The sequence below is a fragment of the Mustela lutreola genome, chromosome 1 (genome assembly GCF_030435805.1).
Source record: "Mustela lutreola isolate mMusLut2 chromosome 1, mMusLut2.pri, whole genome shotgun sequence".
Classification (NCBI taxonomy): Eukaryota; Metazoa; Chordata; class Mammalia; order Carnivora; family Mustelidae; genus Mustela; species Mustela lutreola.
The window spans coordinates 135,397,846-135,415,335 of record NC_081290.1 but is presented as its reverse complement, the minus strand read 5'-3'; positions in this window follow the sequence as shown (position 1 = coordinate 135,415,335).

The window sequence follows — 17,490 nt, the reverse complement described above, 5'->3', positions numbered from 1 at the left end:
ACCCCAATATGTTTCTGGATAACCTTATGTATTGTTTGAACCATTTGCAGTGAGAATTTATTTGTGTATTATTTGTGCAGTTTTAAAAAGAGAGAGAGAAAACAGCATGAAACTGCTGTGAGACCAGCAAAATTTGACAGATGGTCTGTCAAAACTACCAGGAAAAATGCAAGCACTGGGAAAATAACAGAGAAAAAAAAAATCAGGGAAGTCTCCTCAGTTAATTAACACTAAGAAAGAAAAGAAAGAGAGCGGTGGAAAAATAACCTAAATAGTTGAACTCTAAACCTAAAGCAGGAGATTTGAGAGATCTTGTAGCATGATCTTAAGTATGGCCACAGCCCGTTACATCTGTGATTTATGAAGACCATTTTGTCAAAATGAGAGCATCACGAGTCTCTCTTACGGCTCTATTTCAGAAAGGCTGGAAGGCATCATTTCATTTCAACACCCAAGAGGAAATGATCCTGAGCCAAGAAAGATTTAAATATCCTCGGAGACAAGAGTGTTGCTTGCCAACTCTTAAGAAGCCAAGATTTACTTGTCATGATGAACCAAGATGCTGAGCAAAGAACAGATTCTCAAGTAAAAGGCAGGGACCAAGCAGAGTGACATCTGCAAGTCAGCTGTTTTTATTCAAGACTTTGGTTTTTAATTTTTAGATTAGAAAATTGTTTGATATCTGCTTCTCCAATCAAAGTCAGATCACATCAAAGAAAGCAGCAACTCTCTGGACATTGAGCTGTCCATGTCCCCGAGCTCTCCTTACTCTTGCACACCGCCTAGCAGTTTAAAGGACACTTTCTCCTGGATTACCTCAGGTGGCTCTCACAACAAATCTAAGACTGGTACTATTGCTCTTATTTTATGAGTGGGGAAACAGCTTAAAAGGGTAGCTTCTACCAAGATCACCTTAGTGAATGGCACAGCCAGGATGCAAATCTCTGACTGCTGACTCCAGTGTCCCCACAAGGATTGTTCAGGCAGAGATAATTAATGTGTTTGACCTTTTCTGAAACAATATTTGTGTAGTCATATGAGAGAAGGGAAGTAGATAGTTTGGGATGGAGCAGAATAGAAACAGGAAATAATAAGCTTGGGGAAGCATGGAAAAGAAAAAGTGAATGAGAAGTCTTGATTTGACTGGAGGGTTTTTATCTGTTATGATCTGGCCTACCAAATGCCACTGGAGAACTTTGAAAAGGGAGATGCTGTGATGAAACTGTGCTTAAGGGAAACTGTTTGAAGAATCCGGCATCAGCGGAAATGGGAAAATAGTGCATTTGAAACAAGGGGAGTGGGGCTGGACAGAAAAGATGATGAACATCAGAAATACCAAGCACTAGAAGATTCTCAAGACCCTGGAGAAAAGAACCAGTTGGACTGTGAATGAAGAATGAATCAGAAGATATATGCCGACATTTTATACCAAGTATGCCAGACTGATCATAATGCGAGTAACTGGTGGAAATGTCGAGAGGGTGGCTAGAGGTGACTCAGCCAGTTACTGATACTTAAAGCTTCAGGTGTCAACAATCAAGTGAAACTTCCCATAAGGAGCTGGTGGTGTCAATCTGGAGAAAAGTCAGAAAGGACGGCTAGACCTTTATATCTGGAAGCCATTTATTTCGTTAGGTGATCATGACAATCAGGAGAATTGGGAATTGCATAAGAAACACTGGAAAGGTCCACCTAGTATCAACCAGAAGGGGAACTCCAGCCAGACAGGAGAGAGTAAGGAGACAGTGAAGATTTCCCAAGCAGAGCATCAGACAAAGTAGGAAGAAGAAAGAGGAATCACTCATCTACCCAACAAGATCTGCAAGTCTGCACATACAGCCGGATGGAACATTCCCGGTAAGCTCTGGTTTTACAGCAGACATCCTCTTTGCTTTTGGTAACTTCTTATTGAATAGAGGCAATTCTAGGGTTAAAAGCACCCATTATGGCTATGAAGAGATTATTGGAGAAAGGTAAGGTATTGGAATCACTTTATTCTAAATGTGATTATAAAAGGGAGCAAAGCCAAAGCCCAAGTTTAAGAGATAGCCCATAATTAAAGAACAGGAGAAATATTCCTGAAGGAGAAAGAGAGGAAGAGAACCACAAAAGGAAAGGTGCAAATAATAGCATCTCAGATCTTAGGTTAAGATAGAACAGAAAGATAGAAGTGCTATTAGATACAACAAAAAGATCAAAAAGGACGAGAACACATTGAAAAAAAAATTTCAGTTATTCAATAATCAGGAAACCATGGGTGATGAGAAAGGGTAATCTCTTTTTTAAAGATTTTATTTATTTATTTTAGAGCTGGAGGGTGGGGTGAGGGGCTAAGGGAGAGAGAGAATCTCAAACAGACTCCCTGCTGAACTCAGAGTCTAATAAGAGACCCGATCCCACAATGCTCAGATCATGATCTGAGCTAAAATCAGGAGTGAGACGTTTAATCAACTGAGCCACCCAAGAGCAGTGAGAAAGGATAATTCTAATGAAGATGGGAAGATGGAGAGCAAATTGCTGGAAGGGACTGGTAGTTAGTAAAGCCATAGAGAAAAAGCAACTCTGAAAGACAGTCAAATAATGGAATGACAGCTATTAGGGAAACAAGACTGAATTTAATTGAAGAAACTTTTTAAAAAATTTTTATTTATTTACTTTAGAGAGGGAGAAATGGAGAGAGCAGTGGAGGGCGGGGTGGAGGGAGAGGGAGAGAGTCTTAAGCAGGCTCTGTGTGCAGCTTGATTGTGGGCCTTGATATCACAACCCTGAGATCAGGACCTGAGCCAAAACCAAGAGTCTGAGGCTTAATGACTGAGCCACCCAAACATCCCAATCAAAAAAGCATTTATGGAACATGTATTATATGCATAGCATATGTTAGGTGTCAAAAAATATATATATTTTTTTAGAAGAAACTATCAAAAGAAAGTAAAAGGTAGGAAAGATAGATGAACATGGTGGTCCCCAAAGGCTAACAGAACCCAGGAGTAATAATTCATGAGCTGGCAGCTCAGGTACGGTGGAGGTGACGTGGAGGTGACATGGAGGACAGGTTGAGGTAAATGAAGAGCAGAAGCGGAGAAAAAGTCAGGGTAAAAGTTTGGCCTCAAAAAGGAATCGGTAATTACTAATCAAGTACAAGATTGGCAACTCCAGGCAAATTGTAAGTAAATGCAAGGCCGAAGCTGGGGGGAGGGGAGTGGTTTGTAAGGTGAAGGGTATGCAAGGAGCACAAGCTGAAGTCGGAGGGTAGGGACAGACCAAGTCGTTCATAGCAGCACATTGTTTCTGAAGTCAAAACAGAGCTGGATTTGAGATCTGATCCTGCCACTTTCTAGTTGTACGACCTCAGGAAAATCACTTAACTCTTTGGAGCCCGAGTTTTCCTCTTTAGAAATAGCTATGTCATAGTGCTTCTGTAAAAAGTATTTGAGAGAGGGGCACCTGGGTGTCTCACTTGGTTAGGCACTCAACTTGTGATTTCAGCTCAGCTTGTGATCTCAGGGTCATGAGATAAAGCCTGGCTCAGCCAGGAGCCGGCCAGAGATTCTCTCTCCCTGCGCCCCTCCCCCTGCTTGCATGCCTGCGCTCTCTCTTTCTCAAATAAATAAATAAATCTTTTTTGAGAAGTATATGAGATAATGCCTGTAAAAGCAAATGCCTGACATTCTGTAAGTACTGAATAAATCACTAATATTATAAGCAGAAGTACATAAGGACACAAACATGGGTGTGGAGGTTCAAAACTGGATTACATCTGGACACCAGGTCAGTGGGTTCTGAGGGAAAGGGGTAAGGAAAAAGGAACGAAGAAACCGCAGAGCTCAACTTTCAGTCAGACTTTGAGAGAGCTGGGAGATAGTCTTTGATACTTTCTAGAAGATACAATCTGTAACAGGAACCTGGGTGGCTCAGTCAGTTAAGCCTTAAGTCTGCCTTCCCCTCAGGTCATGATTTCAGGGTCTGGGGATCAAGGCTGGCATCGACATTGACATGGCGCTTTCTGCTCAGCAGGGAACCTGTTTCTTCCGCTGCCCCTACCCCTGCTTATGATCTCTCTCTCTCCCTCAAATAAATAAATAAAATCTTATAAAATATACCATTAGTAGTGTTGTCAAAGAGGACTGCCTACTCTTAGAGAAGTAGAGTAGCATTTCAGTTATAAATATTTATTATGAAGCCAATACATATGACCCATATACAAAAAATCTACATAGAAAATACAGAAAATATTAAAAGTGAGTTTAAAAAGTTACATAGGGGTGCCTGGGGGGCTCAGTGGGTTAAGCCGCTGCCTTCGGCTCAGGTCATGATCTCAGGGTCCTGGGATCGAGCCCCGCATCGGGCTCTCTGCTCAGCAGGAAGCCTGCTTCTCTCTCTTTCTGCCTGCCTCTCCGTCTACTTGTGATTTCTCTCTGTCAAATAAATAAATAAATAAATAAAATCTTAAAAAAAAAATTAAAAAATTAAGTTACATAATTTGATATGTAGGAGATGACCACTATTAAAATAGAAGGGCAATTCCTTAATTTTCTCTTCTATATACGTGTGCATGTGGGGATAACAAACCAAATCCTACTTTTTTTACTTTACATTATATTGTAGCTTTTCTCCATACTTCATCCTATGGGTATTTTATACTCCATTTATCAAATAGCTTACTGTTAAACATTTGAGTGTTTTCAGTTCTCCCTAATGTAAGTACTGGAGTGATATTGATATCTTTGCATCATTTAAGATAGTTGCATAGTACTCTGTTTTGTTACTAGCTTCAATTCACTTACCGTTGACTCCTCTCCTACTTGACATTTTAATGTTTTTCTTCTTTTTGATCTCTGTTATTGAAACAATATCATAAGGAACATCCTTGTACATATTTGTGTGTGCTTTGAGATCAAATCCTTGAAAACAAAAACTTTAAAATAAACCCAAGCACTTGATACAGACAGCCCAAGTTAGCTTTAAAAGTTTGTGTCCATTTTCACCCATCAACAGAAACCGACAGTGCCCATTTCAGCACAGGCTCATCAATAATGAACAATGATTGTTCCATAAATTCATTGCAACTTGCTGCTCAAACAAATGGTTTTTGCTTTTTCTCTTTATTGTTTTATTAATGAGAGGTTGCACACATAAATTTTTATTGGTGATTCACTTTTTAGGATATTTCTTAAAACCCCTCATAAGGCAAAATACGACAATCACAGGAGCCTATTTTTAAGTACCATTTCTAGAACCTCAGAAATAAAGTTTTTTGCACAGTTTACAAAGGTCTTTGTTCTGTTTTCTTCAATCTTGCAACTAAGGACAGAAGCACTTGGCCTCAACTCCTAATAGCTCTTCATTATTTAAAGGATGGGATGGAAAACTCTAGAGGATATCTGAGACTATGTCAGTAACAGAGCCTTTGTTATCTTCTCCTGAGTGCTGTTTCCTCATTAGACTTCGTTCTGGTGCATTGAAGGGTGAGGTTGAACAGACTCCATGTTGTATATTTTTCTGCCATGTATAATTAAGCTCTACTATTCTCTTCAAGTTGGACATAAGACATTGGCAGTGGAAATGATGACCAGAATCAAACAAGCAAACACCGGAATCAAACACTGTCAAACAAGGCAGTGGATGTATTTATTTTCTCGTGACTAGTAATGGTAAGGGTAGGCAACTGCAGGAATTTCAAACCATAACAATCTTATTTTGTCTGATGAATGAGACCACAAAGATTGCTACAGTGAAATATGATTGTTCAAAATTTCTCTGATTCTGGGAACTCATTCCTCTTCTTCTCACCCCTGAAGTTTATCTAAATGATCACCAACAGGATGATTCTGCTATGGACAACTGTCAGAAACTAGGCCAGTCTCGACCCTTGGGAACTGGAAAATTTTCTCACCGGATGGTTGGATCTATAGGCTACTAAAAATCTGGTACATTTGGCAGGTAGGTTTTCTGCCATGTGGCTTGTGAAACAGAAGGTTGGTCAGAGAGTAGAGAGAAGGTAGCGGATGAGAAATAGTACACAATACTTCCGTGGTTCATTATAAAACCGCAGTTCAGTCCACTGGCATGTGTCCCTGCCTATATCTTTATAATAAATTCTCTCAAATCCATTCCAAGTCTATTTTCTTAGTGCTGTCTAGGGTTGATTTCTACTGCTTGCAGACAAGAGAATTCTAAATGATACAACTACCCAAATCTCTTTTCCTATGACCTTACCTGTAAGTAAAGAACATGTTGATTATTTTAAACTGTTAAAGAAGGGATATACCTTCTCCCCACTGCCTTTATCTCATCTGCTTCCTTTTCCCTAACAGCAAAATACTTGCAAAACATTTATTATCATCTTCTTATAAATGTAATCAACTTCATTGTAAATGTGATCAATTCAATTAGTAAATGTAATCAGTCCAATTGTAAGAAGACATTATTGTGAGATTGCGTTGGATATTCCTCTTACTCAAAAGAGTTTTAAATCTTCTAAAGGGCATCCCAATTACTTATTTTTTTAAAGATTTTATTTATTCATTTGACAGACAGAGATCACAGGTAGGCAGAAAGGCAGGCAGAGAGAGAGGAAGGGAAGCAGGCTCCCCACCGAGCAGAGAGCCCGATGCGGGGCCGGATCCCAGGACCCTGAGACCATGACCTGAGCCGAAAGAAGAGGCTTTAACCCACTGAGCTACCCAGGCGCCCCTCAATTACTTATTTTTCTAAGCACAGTCTTATATAGTAAAGTAGGCATGTTTTGAGACATACTATTGAAAGATTTTCTTATTCAAAAATATTTCCTATTTGGGATGATGAAAACATTCTGGAATTAGATAGTGGTGATGTTGCAAAATCTGGTAAACATATTTTTAAAAACCACCTAATTGTACATTTTAATGGAGAACTTTATGGTACATAAATTAAATCAAATATAAATTAATAAAACTAAAACCAAACAGCACCAACAAAATCCTCACCATAGTGAGCAATACATATTTAAATTTAAAAATGATGTAATAAAATTAAATTTACTGATGATATAATACAGAAAAAAGAAATCTGTCACCAACTGCCATGCCATAATATCTCTAACTCTGTAACTGGAGAAACTGGTCCCTTAGTTAAATCACTGCCACTCCTGGAAACTCCCATTAAGGAACAAATAAAAATTTCAAGATCATATTAAGAATCACTATTGGTCATTCACCCCTTTGGTTAACTTATCTACTGAGCAGTAATCACTTATCAAGATGTGAAGAAAGAAAATATGATGGAAAAGTATAGGTTCCTTTCAATGTGGACAGCTGACAGCATAAGACATAGTGTGAGAAGCTGGGCAGTGGTCAAAGAATGGACTATGTATCATGCTAGGTCCTGGATAGTGAGAAGATAGCATTAGAGTTTGGGGTCTATACAGAGTAGTAGAAGTTACATTGTGGAGTAGGGAAAAAGAAGAGGAAAGATGAGTGTCAAAAAGATCTGAAGTCCCCAAGGGTAGAAGAAAGTACTTAAGCCACACTTGACCTCCCTTACAATTGCCCCAGAGTGGATCCAGCCCATTATCCTCCTTCTAGAATCCGGAGCTTTCCATGGAAATTGCAAAGACAAATCTTAGACTAAAACTAAATTATTAATGGTCCTTAAACAAAATGGCCTTTTTATCTGACAACACACTTGTTCTCATTGCTTGCTAACTGCTGATCACACAGCTTACATTTTCCTTTGTTCTCCAAGTGGTGCATAAACTTTATGAATTCTTGCCGTATTAAAGAATGACAGGATGGGATTTCTTCAAAGAGGTGTGATGGTAAATCCAGGCAGCCAAGTACTAAGTTTTCACTAAGTCTGTTCCTATTCTAAACAAAGACTCTTAGGAAAGCACAATGAAAATGAATTCTTTGGAAATAATATTCACTAACCTCAAAAAATATAATTAGAACTTCTAGTACTATGTTGAACAATAGTGGGGAGAGTGGGCATCCCTGTCATGTTCCTGATCTCAGGGGAAAGGCTCTCCGCTTTTCTCCCATTGAGAATGATATTCGCTGTGGGTTTTTCACAGACGGATTTTATGAAATTGAGGAATATTCCCTCTACTTTGAAGAGTTTTAATCAGGAAAGGATGCTATATTTTGTCAAATACTTTTCCTGCATCAGTTGAGACCATGCAGTTCTCTCTTCTCTTATTAGTTTGTTCTGTCACATTGATTTGCAACTGTTGAACCACCTTTGCATCTCAGGGATAAATCTCACCTGGTCGTAGTGGATAATGCTTTTAATGTACTGTTGGATCCGATTAGCTAGGATCTTGTTGAGAATTGAGGCATCCAAATTCATTAGGGATATTGGTCTGAAATTCTCCTTTTTGATGGGGGTCTTTGTCTGGTTTTAGGATCAGGGTAATTTTTTGGCTTCATAGAAAGAGTTTGGAAGTTTTCCTTCTGATACTATTTTTCGAAACAGTTTCAGGAGAATAGGTATTATTTCTTTGAATGTTTGGTAGAATTCCCCAGGGAACCCATCAGGTCCTGGACTCTTGTTTTTTGGGAGATTTTTGGTCACTGCTTCAATCTTGTTACTGGTTATTGGCCTATTCGTGTTGTCAACTTCTTCCTGTTTCAGTCTTGGAGATTTATGCATTTCTAGGAATGCATCCATTTCTTCTAGGTTGCTCAGCTTATTGGCATATAACTGTTAATAATAATTTCTGATGATTGTTTCTATTTCCTTGGTATCAGTCATTATCTCTCCCCTTTCATTCATAATTTTATTAATTTGGGACCTCTCTCTTTTCTTTTGGATTAGTTTGGCCAATGGTTTATTGATCTTATTGATTCTTTCAAAAAACCAGCTTCTAGTTTCATTGATGTGTTCTGCTGTATGTCTAGTTTCTATCTCATTGATCTCTGCTCTAATCTTAATTATTTCCCTTCTTGTGCATGGGGTAGGCTTAATTTGTTGTTGATTCTCCAGTTCTTTAAGGTGTAAAGATAGCTTGTGTATTCAGGATTTTTCCTTTCTTTTTTTTTTTTTTTCTTCAAGTGAGGCTTAGATGTCAATGTATTTCCCCCTGAGGACTGCCTTTGCCATATCCCATAGATTTCAGACAGATGTGTTTTTGTTCTCATTGGTTTCCATGAATTGTTTAAGTTCTTCTTTAATTTCTTGGTTGACTCAAACTTTCTTGAGCAGGATGGTCTTTAGCTTCCAAATGTTTGAATTTCTTCCAAACTTTTTCTTGTGATTAAATTCCAGTTTCAAAGCATTGTGGTCTGAGAATATGCAGGGAAACATCTCAGTCTTTTGGTATTGGTTGAGACCTGATTTGTGACCCAGTATGTGGTCTCTTCTGGTGAAAGTTCCATGTGTGCTCAAGAAGAATGAGTATTCTGTTGTTTTAGGGTGGAATGTTCTGTGTATATCTATGAGGTCCATCTCGTCCAGTGCATCATTCAAAGCTCTTGTTTCTTTGTTGATCTTCTGCTTAGATGATCTGTCTATTGCTGACAACAATCAGACAACAAAAAGAAATAAAAGGTATTCAAATTAGGAAAGAAGAAGTCAAACTCTCTCTCTTTGCAGATGACATGATACTTTATGTGGAAAACTCAAAAGACCCCACCCCCAAATTACTAGAATTCATACAGCAATTCAGTAATGTGGCAGGATACAAAACTAATGCACAGAAACCAGTTGCTTTCTTATATCTTAACAATGAAACTGTAGGAAGAGAAATTAGAGAATTGATTCCATTCACAGTAGCACCAAAAAACATAAGATACCTTAGAATAAACCTAACCAAAGAGGTAAAGGACCTATACTCTAGGAACTACAGAACACTCATGAGGGCGCCTGAGTGGCTCAGTGGGTTAAGCCACTGCCTTCGGCTCAGGTCATGATCCCAGGGTCCTGGGAACGAGTCCCGCATCGGGCTCTCTGCTCAGCAGGGAGCCTGCTTCCTCCTCTCTCTCTGCCTGCCTCTCTGCCTACTTGTGATCTCTCTCTGTCAAATAAATAAATAAATTCTTAAAAAAAAAAAAAAAAGAACACTCATGAAAGAAATTGAAGAAGAAACAAAAAGATGGAAAAACATTCCATGCTTATGGATTGGAAGAATAAACATTGTTAAAATGTCTATGCTTCCCAGAGCAATCTACTTTCAATCCTATCCTGATCAAAATACCATTGGCATTTTTCAAAGTGCTGGAACAAACAATCCTAAATTATGTGTGGAACCAGAAAAGATCCTGAATTGCCAAGGATATGTTGAAAAAGCAAAATGAAGCTAGGAGCATCATGTTGCCTGATTTCAAACTATATTACAAAGTTGTGATCACCAAGACAGCATGGTACTGGCACAAAAACAGACACATAGATCAGTGGAACAGAGTAGGGAGCCAAGATATGGATCCTCAACTTTATAGTCAAATTATCTTTGACAAAGCAGGAAAAAAATATCCAAAGGAAAAAAGGCAGTCTCTTCAATAAACAGTGCTGGAAAAATTAGACAGCTATATACAGGAGAATGAAACTTGACCACTCCCTTACACCATACACAAAGATAAACTCTAAATGGATCAAAGACCTCAATGTGAGAGAGTAATCCATCAAAATCCTAGAGGAGAACATAGGCAGTAACCTCTTCAACATCAGCCACAGCAACTTCTTTCAAGACATGTCTCCAAAAGCAAGGGAAACAAAAGTGAAAATGAACTTTTGGGACTTAGATCAAAAGTTTCTGCACAGCAAAGGAAACACAATCAACAAAACAAAGAGGCTACACAGGATGGTAGAAGGTATTTGCAAATGACACTACAGACAAAGGGCTGATATATAAGGTCTATAAAGAACTTCTCAAACGCAACACACACAAAACAGATAATCACATCAAAAAATGGGCAGATGGGGGGTGGGATTATGGACATTGGGGAGGGTATGTGCTTTGGTGAGAGCTGTGAAGTGTGTAAACCTGGTGATTCACAGACCTGTACCCCTGGGGATAAAAATATATGTTTATAAAAAATAAAAAATTATATTAAAAAAAATGGGCAGATGATATGAACAGACACTTCTCCAAAGAAGATATACAAATGGCTAACAGACACATGAAAAAATGTTCATCATCATTCGCCATCAGGGAGATTCAAATCAAAACCACATTGAGATACCACCTTACACCAGTAGAATGGCAAAAATTGACAAGGTAAGAAACAAAAATTGTTGGAGAGGCTGTGGAGAAAGGGGAATTCTTGGGGACCCTGGGTGGCTCAGTGGGTTAAGCCTCTGCCTTTGGCTCAGGTCATGATCTCAGGGACCTGAGATGAAGCCCCACATAGGGCTCTCTGCTAGGCAGGGAGCCTGCTTCCCCCTCTCTCTCTGCCTGCCTCTCTGCCTACTTGTGATTTCTGTCAAATAAATAAATAAAATATTTTTAAAAAATTAAAAAAAAAAGAAAGAAAGAAAGGGGGGTGTGCCTGGGTGGCTCAGTGGGTTAAAGCCTCTGCCTTCGGCTCAGGTCATGATCCCAGAGTCCTGGGATCGAGCCCCGCATCGGGCTCTCTGCTCAGCAGGAAGCCTGCTTCCTCCTCTCTCTCTGTCTGCCTCTTTGCCTACTTGTGATCTCTGTCTGTCAAATAAATAAACAAAATCTTTAAAAAAAAAAAAAAAAAAGAAAGAAAGGGGAACGCTCTTACACTGTTGGTGGGAATGCAAGTTGGTACAGCCACTTTAGAAAATAGTGTGAAGGGTCATCAAAAAATTAAAAATAGGGTCACCTGTGTGGCTCAGTGGTTTAAGGCCTCTGCCTTAGGCTCAGATCATGATCCTGGCGTCCTGAGATCAAGCCCCGCATCGGGCTTTCTGCTCAGCGGGGGGCCTGCTTCCCCTCCTCCTCTACCTGCCTCTCTGCCTACCTGTGATCTCTGTCAAATAAATAAATAAAATCTTTTTAAAAAAATTTTAAAATAGAGCTACCCTATGACCCAGCAATTGCACTACTAGGTATTTACTCCAAAGATACAGATATAGTGAAAAGAAAGGCCATATATGCACCCCAATGTTCATAGCAGCAATGCCCACAATAGCCAAACTGGAAAGAGCAGAGGTGTCCTTCAACAGATGAATGGATAAAGAAGATGTGGTCCATATATACAATAGAGTATTGTGCCTCCATCAGAAAGGATGAATACCCAGCTTTTGTATCAACATTGACGGGACTGGAGTACATTATGCTGAGTGGAATAAGTCAACCTGAGGAAGTCAACTATTATATGGTTTCAGTTATTTGTGGAACATAAGGAATAGCACGGAGGACATTAAGAGAAGGAAGGGAAAAATGAAGAGGGAAAATTGGAGGGGGAGATGAACCATGAAAGATTATGAACTCTGAGAAACAAACTGAGGATTTTAGAGGGAAGGGGTGTGGGGGATGGGTGAGCCTGATGATGGGTATTAAGGAGGACACATATTGCATGGAGCACTGGGTGTTATACACAAACAATGAATTATGGAACACTATAACAAAAACTAATGATGTACTGTATGGTGACTAACATAATGTAATAAAATATTAAAGATTAAAAATAAATACTTACATACTTATTAGGTGCAAAGAACCCTCAAAAAAAAATTGCATCAATATTCCCATCAAAAATCAAAGTGAACTTATAGGTACAGGAGTGAGTAATGACTATGCAACCCAATAAGTACCTAGAGAGTTTAGGTAATGTTACTTTCTCATCAAAATGTTTTAGGATAAATTTGACCTAAACTTTATCTTTCTTTCTTTCTTTTGTTTTTTTAATCTGAGAGAGAGAGAGAGAGAGAGAGAGCACAAGCAGAAGGAGCTATAGAGGGAGAGGGAGAAGCAAGCTCCCTGCTGAGTGGAGAGTCCAAGGTGGGGCTTGATCCCAGGACCCTGAGATCATGACCTAAGTGAGCCAAAGGCAGATGCCTAACCAACTGAGCCACCCAGGTTCCCGTAACCTAGCTTTTATCTTTGCCCATGTAAACAAATGCCTATGAGCCATGGATAAGTAAATGAAATTAGTAACTGCTTGACAGAAGACCAACAAATGCAGTTGCTATGATTAGGTACTAAGATAGAATTGTTCTAAACAGCCAAACTTTACTGAGTACTAACTATGTACCAGGATTGTTCTAAGCATTTTATACATGCTTATTTAAAGTTTGCCACAACCCTATGAAATAGGTAATGTTAGTATCTCCATTTATAAAATGAGGAAATGAGGAAAAACTGAGAGCTTTCTTCCTAAAGTCAGGAACAAGACAAGGATGTTCATTCTCACCATTTGTATTCAAAAGCGTACTGCAAGTCCTAGCCACAGCAATTAAACAAAAACAACAACAAAAGTCAGATTGGTAAGGAAGAAGTAAAACTTTCACTATTTGCAGATGACAAGATACTCTATAAAGAAAATCCCAGGGACGCCTGGGTGGCTCAAGCAGTTGTTGATTGGACAACTGCTTTCCGCTCAGGTCATGATCCCGGGGTCCCGGGATCAAGTCCCGCATCTGGCTCCCAGCTCCATGGGAAGTCTGCTTCTCCCTCTGACCTTCTCCTCATTCATGCTCTCTCTCACTGTCTCTCTCTCAAATAAATAAATAAATAAATAATCTTTAAAAGAGAAAAAAAAATCCCAAAGACTTCACCAAAAGACTAGTGAAACTGATAGATGAATTTAGTAAAGTCACAGGATACAAAACTAATGTGCACAACTCCGTTGCCTTTCTGTACACTAATAATGAAGCAACAAATAGGGAAATTAAGAAAACAATCTAATTTATAAACAAATTGTACCTCAAATTATAAGATACCTAGGAATAAAATCAATCAAAGAGGTCAAAGGCCTACTCTGAAAATTGTAAATCATCGATGAAAGAAATTGCTCATGGATCAGAAGAACAAATATTGTTTAAATGTTTATACTATCTAAAGCAATCTACACATTTAATACAATCCCTACAAAAATACCAACAGCATTTTTCACAGAGCTAGAACAAATGCTACAATTTATATGGAACCACAAAAGACCTCAAATAGCCAAAGCAGCTTTTTTTTTTTAATTTTTTAATTTCTTTTCAGCGTAACAGTATTCATTGTTTTTGCACCACCCCCAGTGCTCCATGCAATCCGTGCCCTCTCTAATACCCACCACCTGGTTTCCCCAACTTCCCATCCCCTGCCCCTTCAAAACCCTCAGATTGTTTTTCAGAGTCCATAGTCTCTCATGGTATACCTCCCCTTCCAATTTCCCTCAACTCCCTTCTCCTCTTCATCTCTCTATGTCCTCCATGTTATTTGTTATGCTCCACAAATAAGTGAAACCATATGATAATTGACTCTCTCTGCTTGACTTATTTCACTCAGCATAATCTCTTCCAGTCTTGTCCATGTTGCTACAAAAGTTGGGTATTCATCCTTTCTAATGGATGCATAATACTCCATAGTGTATATGGACCACATCTTCCTTATCCATTCATCCGCTGAAGGGCATCTTGGTTCTTTCCACAGTTTGGCAACCGTGGCCATTGCTGCTATAAACATTGGGGTACAGATGGCTCTTCTTTTCACTACACCCGTATCTTTGGGGTAAATACCAGTAGTGCAATTGCAGGGTCATAGGGAAGCTCTATTTTTAATTTCTTGAGGAATCTCCACACTGTTCTCCAAAGAGGCTACACCAACTTACATTCCCACCAACAGTGTAAGAGGGTTCCCCTTTCTCCACATCCTCTCCAACACATGTTGTTTCCTGTCTTGCTAATTTTGGTCAAAGCAGCTTTTAAAAAGAAAAGCATAGTTGGAGGCATCACAATTCTAGACTTCAAATTACATTACAAAGCTATAGTAATCAAAATAGTATGGTACTGGCACAAAAATAGACACATAGATCAATGGAATGAAATAGAAAACCCAAAAATGAACCCATAATTATATGGTCAATTACTCTACAACAAAGCAATAAATAATATCCAGTGGGAAAAAGATGGTCTCTTCAATAAACCGTGCTGGGGAAATTGGACAGCCAAATGCAAAAGAATGAAACGGGACCACTGTGTTATATTTTGTATACACAAAAATAAACTCAAAATGGGTTAAAAACCTAAATGTGAGATCTGAAGCCATAAAAATCCTAGAAACAGTAATGTCTGCATAGGCAGTAATGTCTCTGACATTGGCCATAGCAACTTTTTTCTACACAGGTCTCCTCGGGCAAGGGAAACAAAAGCAAAAATAAACTATTAGGATTACAGCAATATTAAAAACCTTCTGCACAATGAAGAAAACAATCAACAAAACTAAAAGGCAACCTACAAAATGGGAGAAGGTATTTGCAAATGGCATATCAATAAAAAGCTAGTATCCAAAATAAAAAAAGAATTTATAAAACTCAACAATAAAATAAAGCAAATAATCCAATTTTTAAAAATGGGCAGAAGACATGAAAGGACATTTCTCCAAAGAAGATATCTGGATGTCCAACAGACACATGAGAAGATGCTCATCATCACTGATCAACAGGGACATGCAAATCAAAACTCCAATGAGATATCACCTTCCATCTGTGTAGAATCAACAACAAAAGAAACAATAGGTGTTGGCGTGGATGTGGAGAAAAAGGAACCCTCTTACACTCTTGGTGGGAATGCAAACTGGTGCAACCACTCTGGAAAACAGTACTGGAGTTTCCTCAAAAAATAAAAATAGGGGCGCCTGGGTGGCTCAATGGGTAAAAGCCTCTGCCTTCGGCTCAGGTCATGATTCCAGGGTTCTGGGTTCGAGCCCCGCATTGGGTTCTCTGCTCAGCAGGGAACCTGCTTCCTCCTCTCTCTCTGTCTGCCTCTCTGCCTACCTGTGATCTCTGTCTGTCAAATAAATAAATAAAATCTTAAAAAAAAATAAAAATAAAAATAGAACTACCCCACAATCCAGCCATTGCACCCCTGGGTATTTATTCAGAGAATACAAAAACACTAATTGGAAAGGATATATGCACCCCTATGTCTATTGCAGCATTATTTACAATAGTCAAATTATGGAAGCAGCCCAAGCGTCCACTGATAGATAAATAGATAAAAAGAGGTGGTATATATACACAATGGAATGTTACTCAGCCATTAAAAGAATGAAATCTTTGCAACAACATGGGTGGATCTAGAGAATATAATGCTAAGTGAAATAAGTCAGTCAGAGAAAGACAAATACCAAATGACTTGACTAATATATGGAATTTAAGAAACAAAACAAAGAAACGAAGAAAGGGACAAATGGAAAAAAAAAAAAAACTCTTAAATATAGAAAACAAACCAGTCGTCATCAGAGGGGAGATGGGTGTGGAGTTGGGTGAAATAAGGGAAGGGTGTTAAGAGTACATTGATCGTAATGAGCACTGACTAATGCATAAATGGTTGAATTATATTGTACACTTGAACTTTTAAATTCTTTTTTTTTTATTTTTTAGATTTTATTTATTTATTTGCCAGAGAGAGAGAGAGAGTACACAAGCAGGAGGATCAGCAGGCAGAGGAAGAAACAGACTCCCCACTGAGCAGGGAGCCTGACATGTGGCTTGATCCCAGGACCCTGGAATCATGACCTGAGCCAAAGGCAGACGCTTAACTGACTGAGCCACCCAGGCGCCCCTTTATACTTGAATCTAATATAGCACTGTATGTTACTTCTATTTGAATTAATAAACAAGAAAAAAAAAAAAAAGAATGAAATCTTGCCATTTCCCATGACATGAATGGAGCTAGAGAGTAAAATGCTAAGTGAAAATAAGTCAGTCAGAGAAAGACATTTGATAGGATTTCACTCATATGTGGAATTTAAGAAACAAAACAAACAAGCAAAGGGGGAAAAAGGAGAAAGAGAGAGGGAATCCAAGAAACAGACTCTCAGCTATAGAGAACACACTGATGGTGCCAGAGGGGGCGGTGGGGGGTTTGGGGGAAATAGGTGACGGGGATGAAGGAGGGGACTTGCCGTGATGAGCACTGGGCATTGCAAGGAAGTGTCAAATCACTGCATTGTACACCTGAAACTAATAAACACTGTATGCTCACTATACTGGAATTGAAATACATTCTTTTTCAAATGGGAAACAAAGGTTCCAGACTGGTAGTGACAGGAGTAAAACAAAGAGCAGAGAAATCCCAAATTTAAAGTAAAAATCAAGAAGGCAAGTGGGTTTGGTTAGTTCTCCCCTCTCCTAGAAATTCTCCTTCTGATGCTAAAATTAGAAGGTTCTGGGTGATGTCTCATTATGTCAATTCTAAGGTATGTGACCTTTAATGCCTTGCCCAAATCCCCTAGGATTGTTATGATTCTGTATGAACTCTGTGGATATAGATCTAGGACCTCCAAGACTAAAATGAACTTAGATGCTTTGCGCCTGTTACCAAAGAGCCATGGTAAGGACTTCTGACTTGACTGAGGGTGAGATGGCAAGCCATTTGAGCAATCTGAACAGAGAAATG